The following is a 14,039-nucleotide window of genomic DNA, read 5'->3' as shown; positions in this document are numbered from 1 at the left end:
GTTGTTGAATAGTAAGGAGGAGACAAGGAGGTTGTGGGTATGGAAACTTTGTCAGTAGTGGAGAAAGATGGAAATTTGTAAGAAGTTATCTATGAAGGTATTTGATTACTCTATGCATACTCCTTCTTATTCTCCATTGGGCGCTTGAATTTTTTACCGAAGGTTTTCAATAGGGTTCAAATTTCCATACTGAGATGACCAATGCAACAGTGATTTTTAAACCATTTCTTTTGTTGATTTAAATGCAGGTTTGAAGTCATTATTTTGTTTAAAGATCCATCCACATTCTTCATTGCCATATGCTTCAGAGTCCAATTCTTGGAAAATTTTACATATTTACAATATAATGCAGCTAACTATGCTGAATGTTATTTTTACCTAGGTATGTGTTTTTATATCCATTATCAAATCTGCAGGTTGTCCCATGTGATGAATGACAAAGGCATTTTACATGTGACCATCCTCACAGAGTGAAGGTCAAGGGCAACAACGCAGTTGATCAAAGACAATAATAGAATTTCTGAAAACTATGAGCAGCTTAAAATATTTTATTTTTGGATGATAAATGTTCTGTATTTATTTAAATATTCTTTAGCAGTGCCAGTATAGTGGAAAAGTAAGTAGTTTCTCCGGTTGGTTGAATAGAGAATTTTAATGGTCATGTTGAAATTTTATCTTTTTTTTTTCTTATTTCCATGTATTTAGGCATTAACAGTGACAACTTGGCCATTAATTATTCATCTAAAAATTAATACACAAATTTGCAAATTAAAATCAATTTTATTTGTCATTCTAGAAGCTTCAATTTAATATTTGTGGGTCCTATTACTTTTACAAAGAATGTCTTAGATAGATCCACTAGAGGGAGATTAAGAATAAGTAATCAGATCAAAGCTCTACAGTCTGTGTTTAAGAGTCTGAGGAGCTCAGCCTCTTCTTTTAACATATGAATCCAGGTTTCTGTCACACTGAGCTCACTTACATTAATGTTTAAATATACGATTCTACATTTTAATGAGAAAAGAAAGTGAATTCACAAGAAGAGTTGTAAAATCTGAATCCTATAGCAGTAACCTCAGTTACATATGTAGGCCCTATGTAGGAGCTGAGTCAGGTCTGACTCCACCCCACGGACTTTTTTCTGCCAGGAACAGTGAAAATCCCCTGGATACTTTTTGTATATGTGTGCACGTATACCAAAAGTTTCCACAAAGTCACAAAGTTACCAAATGAGTATTTGCTATAAATACTTTTGCCATACACATGGGTGCCTGATTATGTGTGAAAGTGGGGGAGCAATGTTGGGGTGGCAGAGGTGCAAAGTAATTTTTTTTACTACTATTTTCCTTACATTTTAACAAAAATACATCTTTTCCATTGAGGCAAACTTTGGTCAGAGTAATTACTTTTTAATTAAATGAAGTGACTGTTAATTAAAAATTTTGTCCATATTAGTCTGACTTTATTTTGAAGAACTAAGCATATGTGCAGTAGTCACAGAAACAGATTTTCAAGGCAGAAACAAAGAAAATATGACTCCAATTAATTGGAGTACAGTTGTCACCTAAAGGAGCACTTTCAGCTCGTAATAATTATTTTCTTGAGGCCTATGCATCAGTTTCTTATAGAATATAAGCCTTATAGAAAGGCTTATAGATCCAGTTCCCAGTCAATGGAGGCCAAGCTGGTGGGAGGATGGAGTCATTCAGGACAGAGCATCGTCCTTTGTGTACTTAGAATGCGGATGGTAGGACAGGGTGAAGTTAAAACAGGCAAAGAATAGGGACCAGCAAGCTTGTCGGGGGTTAATCTCCTACATTAGCTGTAAAGAGATATTTGAGATTCTTATGATCAATGTATATGGTAAATCAGTGCTTGGCCCCCTGAAGCCAGTGCCTTACTGAATACTTTGTTCAGGTCCTGGAATTCTAGAGGAATGATCAAGGAGGAAGGGCTTTCTGGGCTCTCAATGGAGGTAGAAGCTATGATGAATTCAGGGGTTTGAAGACAGTGAGTTTGACAATATAAAGACCAGTGCATATAAAAACAATATAAAAGGCCATTGTTCTGGAAGTCCCAGAATAATGGGGTGTTTGGGAGAAACAGTGATCAATAGGGAGACTGAGCTCCCGATGTAATGCGCTGAGTTGGAGGAGAAGGAGCTTGCATTGTGTGACCAGTCCCTCTCCAAGCGGGCTACCGTCTATGACTTAGATCATTTTGGGTTGGAGTAGTGACTCTGTGGGGATCTTAAGCAGGTTCACAGTTTCCTGGTCAATGACGTTTCCGGCTGCTCTGGAGTCAATAATCACTGTCAACACAGAAACAGATCCTTAATGTTGTAACACCAATGGCAGAGAAAATGCATGACAAGAGGAAGAGTGGGAAGGACTCATCTAATGGAAGTGGGTGCTGAAATTCCCGCTAGAGGACCGCCTGGTGGTCGTATGGAGTGGACACAGCCCGATACGATGTTCTGCTTAACCGCAGTAAAAGCAAAGGTGCTGTCGGTGTCGTCTCTCTCACAACAGATGCAAATGCAGTTAGGCAGTGTTTAATGGAGAGAACAGCAAACAAATCCAAAACACAGGACAAAACAATCAGTGCCAGACAGAGGTCAGGCGATCAGCAAACAGTATATCGGAGGTAAGACAACAGGTACAATGGAAAACAGGCACAAAATCAACAACGTAATAATCAGTCAGAGGAAAAGGCTTCATATCGTCACAAACACTAAGGAATGGTGTATATACTTCATGGTGAGTGAAAGTTCTGAAAGTCTTTACATACTGTGAGTGAGTAATGAGATAATTGAGTCCAGTTGTGTGTGATCAGAAGGATGGTGATTGTGAACATGGCAAAGTGTGTGTGATCTGGGAAATGGACTCCATTGCGGCCATGTTTGTACGCTGTTTATACACAATGGAGGTTTTTTGTTTTTCACACCATTCTTGGAAAATTCTATAGACTGTTGTGTGTGAAAATCCCAAGTAATCAGCAGATTCTAAAATACTCAAACTAGCCTGTCTGGCACCAATGACCATGCCATTGTCAAAGTCACTGAGATCACATTTGTGCCATTCTGATGTTTGATGTGAATATTAACTGAAGCTCTTGACCTGTATCTGCATAATTTTATGCATTGTGCTGCTGCCACATGATTGGCTGGATTGGATAACTGCATGAATGAGCAGGGGTACAGGTGTTTCTATTAAAGTGAATGTATTGCAGAGTTATTCTCAAGCTCATGCACTGCATATTTACACTGAAAATCTTTTTTTTTTTTTGTAATAAAGTGTAGGTCCAAGATACAAGGGCAAGTCTCTGTCTCTAGTGTTCTGGAAGTCCCTTAATTACAACAGGCACAAGAGAACTACTGCTGTAGCTGCAGTCAGCAATTAAAGGAACTGGTATTGCACATTGTGGCCTGCTTGAATTTAATCAGGAAACACAATAATGTCTGGCAAATGTTGAAATGACAGGATAGCATTCTCATTGCTTCATGCCAATTAATTGTGTGGCCTGTTTTAGTGTTATTGAACTCTTTTCTCATACTGGACCTCATTTATCAAGCTAGATACAAACAGATTTATTCATAAATTGTTTGTACAAGTGCTTACACAAAGAAATTATTCGTGAAAATATGTAAATACTTCATGAAAATATGTAAATACTTACAATATTCATATTTTATTCTTGCCACTGAGTGTGTGCAAATTTAAGCCTAAGAAGACTAACTAATGTAAACATTGACTTGATTGACTTCAAATCGTATAATTTGCATGGATTGCTGCAATTTTATATATGGAATATACTGTCATGGTTAAATTGCTTTTTTTTTTATTACATTTACAGCATTTTGAAAACGCCTTTGTCCAGAGCAACTTATAGAAGTTCTTTGGAGTCTTTATTAAAAAGCATATCCTCATGCTAGTTCACTACATCAGAGACTAATAATACCTTCGAAAAATTTTGTGAAAATCAGTCATTCTATAGTATTTTTATTATATTAACTAAAGAATATGAAAAATAAAGAAAGGGAGTCCTAACAAACCCATAAATTAAGACAAAATATTCAATTCAATTATAACAAAAGAAATGCCACTGTATAAACGGAGGATGGGCCGGTCTGTCTGCGCATAGACATAAGCTGTAAATACATGCCTCAGCTGACATGTGCTCACTTATTCTTCTTATTATTATTAAATATTATTAAATACTCAAAATATTAGATATTAGTCAAAATATCTTCCACTTCTGCCTTTCGTCCTTTACCCTCATTGTTTATTTCAAGCTGTCTGTGCACTTCAGAATCAGAATTTATTGTCACTATATATGTATATACATACACATATACATAGATAACATTAAAACCACCTGCCATCTATTGTGTAGGTCCCCCTTGTGCCACCAAAAGGGCTCTGACCCATTGAGGTATGGACTCCACAAGACCTCTGAAGGTGTGCTGTGGTATCTGGCACCAAGATCCAGATTAGCAACAGATCCTTTAAGTCCTGTAAGTTGCGAGGTGAGGCCTCTATGGATCGGACTTGTTTGTCCAGCACATCCTACAGATGCTCTGAGATGTGGGGGATTTGGAGGCCAAGTCAACATCTTGAACTCTTTGTCATGTTCCTCAAACCATTCCTGAATAATTTTTGGGAATAACGTTGCGATGAAGGGTGTTCTTGGTCCGCAACAATGTTTAGGTAGGTGGTATGTGTCAAAGTAACATCCGAATGCCATGATCCATGGTTTCTCAGAAGAATGTTGCCCAGAGCATCACACTTCCTCCACAAGCCTGCCTTCTTCCCATAGTGCATCCTGGTGCCATCTCTTCCCTATGTAATCCATACAAACACACACATGTCTGTACACATGATGTAAAAGTCCAGTTTTACCAGTTTTTGGTCCAGTTCTGCTGCCCATTGTAGGCACTTTTGGTGGTGGACGGGGTCAGCATGGGCACTATGCAGCCCCATACACAGCAAGCTGTGTGTTCAGACACCTTTCTTTCATAACCAGCATTAACTTTTTTAGCATATTGTGCTACAGTAGCTCTTCTGTTGGATCGGACCAGACAGGGTAGCCTTTGCTCCCCCCGCACATCAGTGAGCCTTTGGCGCCCATGACCCTGTCGCTGGGTCACCGGTTGTCCTTCCTAGGACCACTTTTAGTAGGTACTAACCACTGCATACCGGGAACACCTCACAAGACCTGCTGTTTTGGAGATGCTCTGACCCAGTTGTCTACCCATTACAATTTGGACCTTGTCAAAGTTGCTCAGATCCTTATGCTTGCCCATTTCAAGAACAGACTGTTCACTTGCTGCCTAATATATCCCACCCCTTGACAGGTGCCATTGTAACAAGATAATCAATATTATTCACTTCAACTTGTGACGGCGGGCTGGCAGCCCACGCACGGAAATCATTCATTACTCCTCACACAACTGCCGGCGGGGTGCTGAAAGGACAGCGCCAATTCAGCACCCCCATTGTTTTGGACAGCCAGAGTGCGCATAGCTGTCAACCCCGGGACGACGCCACACTCAAGCCTTCACTCCCAGATCCCTCACTTCCACCCCCACCTATTACCAAATTCAACAATAAAGAGCACATTCCCCCACATCCCTTCCTCTGGGTGCTTGTGTTCAGCCTCCTCGTGGTCTTGCATGTCACAGAAGGACATATGAACCTGTAGAATAGGCTTTGTTATGCTGTGGAGGGAATTTTACTGACATGACTGAAGTCTACTGTACTTGTCCCCTTAAAGGGAAGGGTCACTGCAAATCAGTACAATGTTATTGTGACTAATTGCCTTTATCCAAATATTTTTATCATTATGGAAGTGAATGGTTAGATGAATATAAAAATAATGTAAATTATATGCATTGGCCTTTGCAGTCACCAGATCTGAAGCCATTTGAGCAATGAGCATATGACAGATCTCAATCCATATGAGCATTTGGCTTTTTTTTCACTGTGCTGTGTCATCAAAATATGTTCACTGTGGATTAGCTGGAAGCCTGAAAGCTATATGACAAGATATTTTTCTAGATGGAGACAAATAGATATAGGACCACAGGATAGTATGTGTGACAGTTTCATAATCTGCCTCACTGTGAACATGGCACTGTGCAGTATTTTTGGCCCAGTGTAAATGTGGTAAAGGTGCTGAAAAACTAAAATGAACTGAGACAGTTCTTGCACCATCACATACAGTTAAGCTTCAAAAATTCTTTCACACAGTTACGCTTCAGTTTTAGATTTGGATGCTCCATCCCCCTCTTTATCATTTCAGTAACCTCCCTTCTCTGTATGGTGTTTGTACTATCACAACAAACTGATTTCTTTATGCCTTCATATTTGATGTCTCTGCCTTTCCCACACTGCATACTGACCTTTGTAATCTTAAAGGTTATGCTCATTACTAGTTAAACTGGTAGACTACATCTGTCTGGAAGTGAAATGACTGGAGGTTAATAAAGGATAAAAGCTATTTTAGGGTGAACCCTAATCTATCAGACCTCTTGTTCTTCTGTTGATGACTTGCTGGCCACGTTAATACAGGTCGTTGAAGTAATGAAATTTAGCTAAATTGTTTGGTAGTCTGAATGACTGTTATTTTGGTATGGGTGATCTAACCTGCTGCAAAGCTATAGACCATAACATTAAATCAAGAACTATTCTTCAATTAGGTATTCAGATGGTTGCTGGCTAGCCTGCTTGTAAGATATCCATGTTGCCTGTAGTTCAAACTCCTGCCAAAGTTCAGAATTCTGGCTAGCTGTCTGAATATGACTGAATGACTGCATATTTTAAAGGGTCTGAGACTTAGCCTTAATAAGTAAAAATTGCCTATGGAACTATCCAATTCCACTCAGCATGCTGCCAGGGCTAGTTTAGAGAGAGAGAGAGAGAGAGAGAGAGAGAGAGAGAGAGAGAGTGTGTGTGTCAGCGGGACCTGCAACCTGGCAGAGACTGATCCAAACCTATTTTTTGTAGTTGCTGTAATTAAACATGGTGGTTCAACTACAAAGAATCAGCCTGGAAGAATCTTCCAGATGCAGCTGTAGACACATACTATATGCCTAAAAGTATGTGGACACCTGACCATTCACACCCATATGTGTTTGTTGAATGTCCCATTCCGGATTTAGTCCCTCCTTTGCTGTTATAAAAATGTCCACTCTTCAGGGAAGGCTTTCCACTAGATTTTGGAACATGGCTATGGGTATTTTTACACATCCAGCCATAAGAACATTAGTAAGGTTAGGCACTGATGTCAGGCAAGGAGGCCTGGCATGCAGTTGGCATTCCAATTCATCCCAAAGGCATTCAGTGGGGTTGAGGTCAGTTCCCTGTGCAGGCCACTCGAATTCTTCTACATCAACTTTGGCAAATGTCTTTATGGACCTCACTTTGTGCAAAGAGGCACTGTCATGCAGGTTTGGGCAATATAGTTCCAGTGAATGGAAATTGCAATGCTACAGCATACAAAGACATTCTATCGTCTACTGTAACATTCAATTATGTGCTTCCATTTTTGTGGCAAAGGTTTGGGGAATGCCCACACATGGGTGTGATGGTCAGGTGTCCACCTACATTTGGCATTATAGTGTAGCAGCCTCATTTCAGCTGAGCCATGTCTGCCACCAGGTCATTTTTTTTTTTACCTAATGTACCTCAGATTGCTTTCTGCACTTCTTGTTGTCCTTGGATCTTGGAGTTTTTTAGGCTGCAGGGTTTGGGTCAGCTTCAGCTCCAAATCAGGGTCTAATTCTGCCTGCCAAGTGCACCATGTTGGCATCAGCATCAGTGTGCAATCACGTCTGAGCTGGAACTTTCATCCTTAAAATTGCCAATGCCTTTAAGCTGTGAGCACATAGCTGGTGCCTGTCTTCAGTTTTCCAGGGGATTCAGACACTGGCTGCATGAGTCTAAGTCTTGTAGAATTGTTCGGTTAACCACATGGTGTATCATGAAAGAATGATTGGTCTGTTACATAGAAATTAAACCATCTCCAGCCCCAATGCTCCGTATTAGCGTAAATACAAAAAAACTTAGCAGACTAACTAAGAACAGTGAGGGAAAACCACTCAACCATGCTATCACAGGCCTACTGTTTGGTTGGACTGTGGGAGATGTGGAAAATAATTGATGAACAGAAAGAAACCAGACTCCTGGCCTCTGTTAGTGGAATCCAGCTAATATAGCAGGCTCAGCAGTGAACAGCACATGGTATAGCAAAAAAACACTCAACCACACTAGCAGTGCTCTCCATAGGCCTGCTGGTCAGCAGTCCAAAACTTTGGTTGCGTGGAATCAGGTAAATCAGCAATTGCATGGTAAAAACAGTGCATGGTATTGTGAGGGGAACTACTCAACCATGCTAGCGGTACTTAGCCACAGGGTAGTCGGATACACAGTGGGGCATGTAGACATAAATAACTGACTCAGCACTCTGCAAAAAAATTACATTATAGCAAGTGAAAATGTCTTGAATACAGTCAAATAGTAGGCAGATAATTTTGTTCATTTTAAGCATTTAGTTCTAGAAAAAAGCCAAATTATCTGCCAGTAGAATAAGAAAAATAAATTTTGAAATGAGTAAATGATAAGAAATAGGTTTATATTTGGTTTATTGTAAACTTATAACAAAAAATAATAGATACATTTGACCATATTCAAGATATTTCCACTTGATTAGATGTCATTTTTTTGCAGTGCAATAAACAGTACTTGGTAGGGGGAAACTACTCATCCACATGAGCAGTCACTTAGTTGGGGGATGTGGATAATGCATAGGGAAAACCTGACCCAATGCACTAATACTGGTTAATACAAGGTAAGACATTACTACAAATCTGGTAGTGCATTGTGATATAGAGAGTGAAGAGTGACAAGGTCAGAAATTCTGAAATGTGTTTATGCAGTAAGTGGTTTAGAATGGGTATAACAGGTATATTTTGATATTTTGACACATTCAGCTGTAGAATTAGTATATTACAGAAACATTATGAGCTAGCCCTCACCTCCAGTCAGCTCACACTTGCACAGGTAGTTGTCACTGTCAGCGTCCCGGGTACTAAAGCTGGTGCCATGTGATGCCAGGCTGCTCAGCTGTCCTGTGGTGCCACTGTAACCATCAGCAGAAGGTTCCTGGGAAGGAAAATATAAACAAAGAATTTACCAAACACTTGGCAGAGCATTGTGGTATAGAGCAAAAAGCAACAAAATAACAATATATACATCATTAAATGCAACAATATATATTTCAATCAACCAGGCAATATGATCCAATGAAATTACTTAGTGAAATTGTTTAACAATTATTTAACAATTTTATTTATTGATTAATTTATTGAAGATATGTTTAAGGTTATATTAGTTTAAGTTGTTCTGTTTAGACAGCAGGCCTTCATGCTAGGAGTATTGTGACTAGACAGTATAGGTCATGTATAACTTGTCACATTACAATACAAGATGGTCATCCTACTCCAACTTTATTTTCCTTTCTGTAAGTTTTTTTTTTTTTTTTCACAATAATGGGAATGGAAATCCCTCCTATCAGTAAATCACAGCAAATAGAACAATTCACTTTAACTTAAGGTTTTGCAACAGTCTATTTCCAATCAAGTAGTACATATTTAATGCTTAATATATTATTTGTTATTGATTCTACAAAGTGAATTAATGCAGAGGTCAGTATTAATTAATTTTGTAGGTACTGTGCCCTTTTATTAAAGTACCTTTACAGGAGCCAGAAAGATGTAACACCAGCTATACGTCATCCACTGAACCATCAGAAAGGATCCACCAGGATTTGTTTGTTCTCTCTCAGGCTGATCACCCTGCAGTCCGAGTACAAAGTAGACCCAGATAGCAGATGACTCCGATCCGGATGCGTGTTTCCTCCGGCAGATCCACATAACAGTCACCTCTGTTTAGCAGATTTGGACCAGCTCCAGTGCAGATTTGGTTCATGAATCTAGACACCTGTATGGCAAATCTGCATAAAACCTGCAGTCATTTCAATCCTTTGGTGTGACTTCGGGACGGAGTCAGATACCCAGACAGCAGACAACTCGGATCTGGATACGCTTTTCTTCTGGCACATTCTAACATTCAGCTCCGTTTAGTGTAGTGGTGGTAATTTCTATTCCCAGTGACTCAAATCTTTTGATTCCATTCACAAAAAAATTCCATCAGAATCGTTCACTGATTCGTTCATGGTCTTTTTAGATATTATAAGTAAGTCATTGTTTCATTCGCTCAATACATTAATTTAAAAACTCCAAGTTTTCAAAAGACAAATTTTAGTGTTATGATTTCTTAAACTCGCCATGTCCAATCAACAAAGAGAAGGTATGGTGAATTAATTTTCAAGAAAGACATTTCAGTCAGTGCAGGCTAGTTTTGAGAGAGTGGTCACGAATGAGGATACGAATGTAATTTGAAAAAAAAAAAATTTTTTATATAAGTGTGAAGTATAATTCAATGCTACAATAATTATAAAAAATAGCCATCAGTCATTTTTACACATAAATGTACAGCGGATTATGCTCTGAACAACACAACATATAAGGCTACACACTTTTCAAATGCACTGTTCCACCCTCTTTCTGTTCTTGTTCAAAGTGTGGTGAACGGAACGAATGACATGCATACATCAGCCAAGCTAACAAATGCAGCTGTAACTGCCATAATAATAATAATAATAATAATAATAATAATTATTATTATTATTATTATTATTATTATTATTATTATTCCTGTTATTATATAGCCTACATAGATAGATGAACAAATAAAGAAATAAACAGATATTAACATTTTATTTTTCAGTCGTTTTGAGTTTTTGAGCAATTTGCCAGTGATTACAATTTATTGTAATATACATAATTATATACACCCACCATCCACTTTATTAGGAAAACTTGTACACATGCTTATTTATGCAGTTATCCAATCAGCTAATGATGTGGCGGCAGCACAATGCATAAAATCATGCAGAAACAGGTCAAGAGCTTCAGTTAATGTTCACATCAATCATCAGAATGAAGAAAAAGTGTGATCTCTGTGACTTTAACCATGGCATGGTTGTTGGTGCCAGAAGGGCTGGTTTGAGTATTTCAGAAACTGCTGATCTCCTTTCACACACAACAGTCTCTGGAGTTTACACAGAATGGTAAACTGGTAAAACAAAAAACATCATGTGTGCAGAGGGTCTGCAGGCTGAAAAACCTTGTTGATGAGAAAGATCAGAGGAGAATATCCAGATTGGTTTGAGCTGACAGGAAATCTACAGTAGCTCACATATGCACTCTTTACAACCATGGTGAGCAGAAAAGCATCTCAGAACACATCAAACCTTGAGGTGGGTGGTCTACAACAGCAGAAGACCACATCAGGTTCAACTCCTGTCAGCCAAGACCAGAAATCTGAGGCTATCAAGACTCACCAAAATTGAACAATCATAGATTATGTGGAGTGTCCGCAGTCCTTGCGTATGAGCTGTTACCATGTAACCATGTTTAACAAAGTAAACATGTAACATATAAACAGTGATGCAGTATTTATTTATTTATTTTTTGTTAGGAGACATTTATTTAACATTTATAGAAGGAGATTTGTTAGCGTTTTGTAACGGTCACAGTGCTTTTCGAAGTTTCCCAGAACAGGAAAGTCTTCAGGACATATGGAATAACGTGTGTAGTAGTTGAAATTAAATAATGAATATGAACTCAAAGAGCATTCAAAGTGCACCAGAGAAGAAACTCAGCATCTGGTGATGTCTATAGGTTCCAAACTTCAGGCAGTCATTGACTGCAAAGGATCTGCAACCACATATTAAAACGACAATTTAATTTATATTTATGTTAGTTTGTCCAATTAATTACGGTCCTTTAAAAGGGGGGATTCAAATATAACAAAGTGCTGTAATTCCTACACCAGTCACCTGATTTGGATGTGAATACCTTCAAATTAAAGCTGAAAGACTGCGCTTTGAGCTTTTTTTATTTCAACTCCTACTGTATATACTGTATAGCTAAAAATACAATAACTTTGTCAGTGTCCAAATATCTATGGACCATGGGTGATTGCTTTAAGACTACACAGGAAAGCTGTGTATTGAAGGGATGTTATAAAATATGTATATACTTTGAATCTTTGGATAAGCACAGTCTTTGTGATTACAGCTGTAGCTCTTTGTAGGTACAAATTTACAGTATCCAGGTGAGATTATCCACTAAAGCAAGGCATTTTTTTATAAAGTGTTTTTGCAAAGTGCTAATCTTTGGTTTATCCATGTGGGAAAATCCACAGCAGCAGCAGATGATTCACAAGTGCAGAAAGCTCCAAGCAGAAGTGGCATCCAGATCTGGTGTCAGGATCTGGCACTGGGGATACAGCATCAAAACATCCCAGTTTGCCATAATTTTGTGCAACCCTATATCTGCACCTGGGTGGGGTGGAGCAGGGGTCCTTTGTAGGAAGAGGCTTTGCTGCATGCTGTAGTCTTTATTATTCTATGGACTGATAAGGAACCTGCACCTTTTGATCGAAGCAGGTTTGGCTAATCATAATAGACCAAAAGTTTGTTCTGGTGCTTTGGGACAAGACCAGTCAGTGCTTTATAGTTTATTAACAGTATTTCATAATCATTGCAAAATTATGCCAGTGCAGTGTGGATAAGTTAGGGGTAATATGATCAAACATTCTGGTTCTAATAAGGACTATGTATTCTGTATTATATAAGGCTGCTATATTCTGGACTAACTGGGGCTTATTTATGCACCTATTGGAACATCCAGGAAGGCATTACAATAGTCCAACCAAGACGTAATAAAAGTGTGAACTATTTTTTCTGCATTCTGTAACAACATTATATTTCTTACTTTAGAAATGTTTCTGAGGTGGAAAAAGGCTATTCTACTAATATCATCTACATGAGCTTCAAATGATGGAATCAATAATGACACCAAGATCTTTCACTGCTGCACATGATATAACTGAAAGGCCATCCAGAGTTACTGCATAACCAGAAAGCTTATTTCTAGCTGCTTGTGGCCCTAGGAGAAATACATCTGTCCTATTGTAATTAAGTAGGAGAAAGGTACTCAGCATCCAGTGTCTAATGCCCTTTATACATTCCTCAACTTTATTAGGTTAGTGTCTGTCATCTGGCTTTTCAGATAATACCACATTTACAAATAATTGTACCCAGTGGTACAGGGAAAAGTGTCTATTAAATTACACAAATAAAGCTTATCAAGGTCACAGAGGATCTGGAGACTGTCCTGGAAAACATTATCTGAGAACATTCACAGAATCTCCACACAGACAGTAAACCAAGCTCAGGATCAAACCAGAGACCCTGGAACTGTGAGGTGACAATGCTACCCACTGTGCCTAAAAAGTATATTCCAACACACCTTTCTCCAATTCTTTGGAGACTGTCATCAAATTGAAATAACATTTTAATTGTAACATCATTCAAAGACTAGATTTTTAAATATGCAAAGCATGCATGTTTAACCCTTTATCACAATACACTGCCAATCAGAAATTGGCTTATTGGACATTTTCAATCAGTATAAACACATTAATTATTTTATCACCTCAAGTCTGTCATAAGATTAGTCAGGACACTGTTGGGTTTCTGTTTGTAGATTACCATGACTCTGTGTTTAGCTGCTGGTGAGCAGGGTCAATGGGAAAATGGAGGGGTGTGAGCCCCCTGCTGGGCAAACAATTCACACCTCTCCACAATAACATTGGTACAGAGATAGAATAATAGCACAACTAAAGCTTTTTTCATAGTAAAACACCAAAGTGCCACAATAAAATTATAATATTTAAACCTAGTAGCCTAGTTAAAAAAGAAACACTTATGAAAAACTGCAAATTCTTAAACCCCTGAGTGTCTAGTTTCATAAGAGACATTAACCACTACTGTGGAGTGTGACATCACAAATAAATTCAATGCTGAATACGGGCACCTCAGAACAGGTGGAAATTCCTTTTTTTTTG

This window comes from Pangasianodon hypophthalmus, chromosome 2 (assembly GCF_027358585.1).
Source record: "Pangasianodon hypophthalmus isolate fPanHyp1 chromosome 2, fPanHyp1.pri, whole genome shotgun sequence".
Lineage (NCBI taxonomy): Eukaryota > Metazoa > Chordata > Actinopteri > Siluriformes > Pangasiidae > Pangasianodon > Pangasianodon hypophthalmus.
This window is presented reverse-complemented; position numbering follows the sequence as displayed.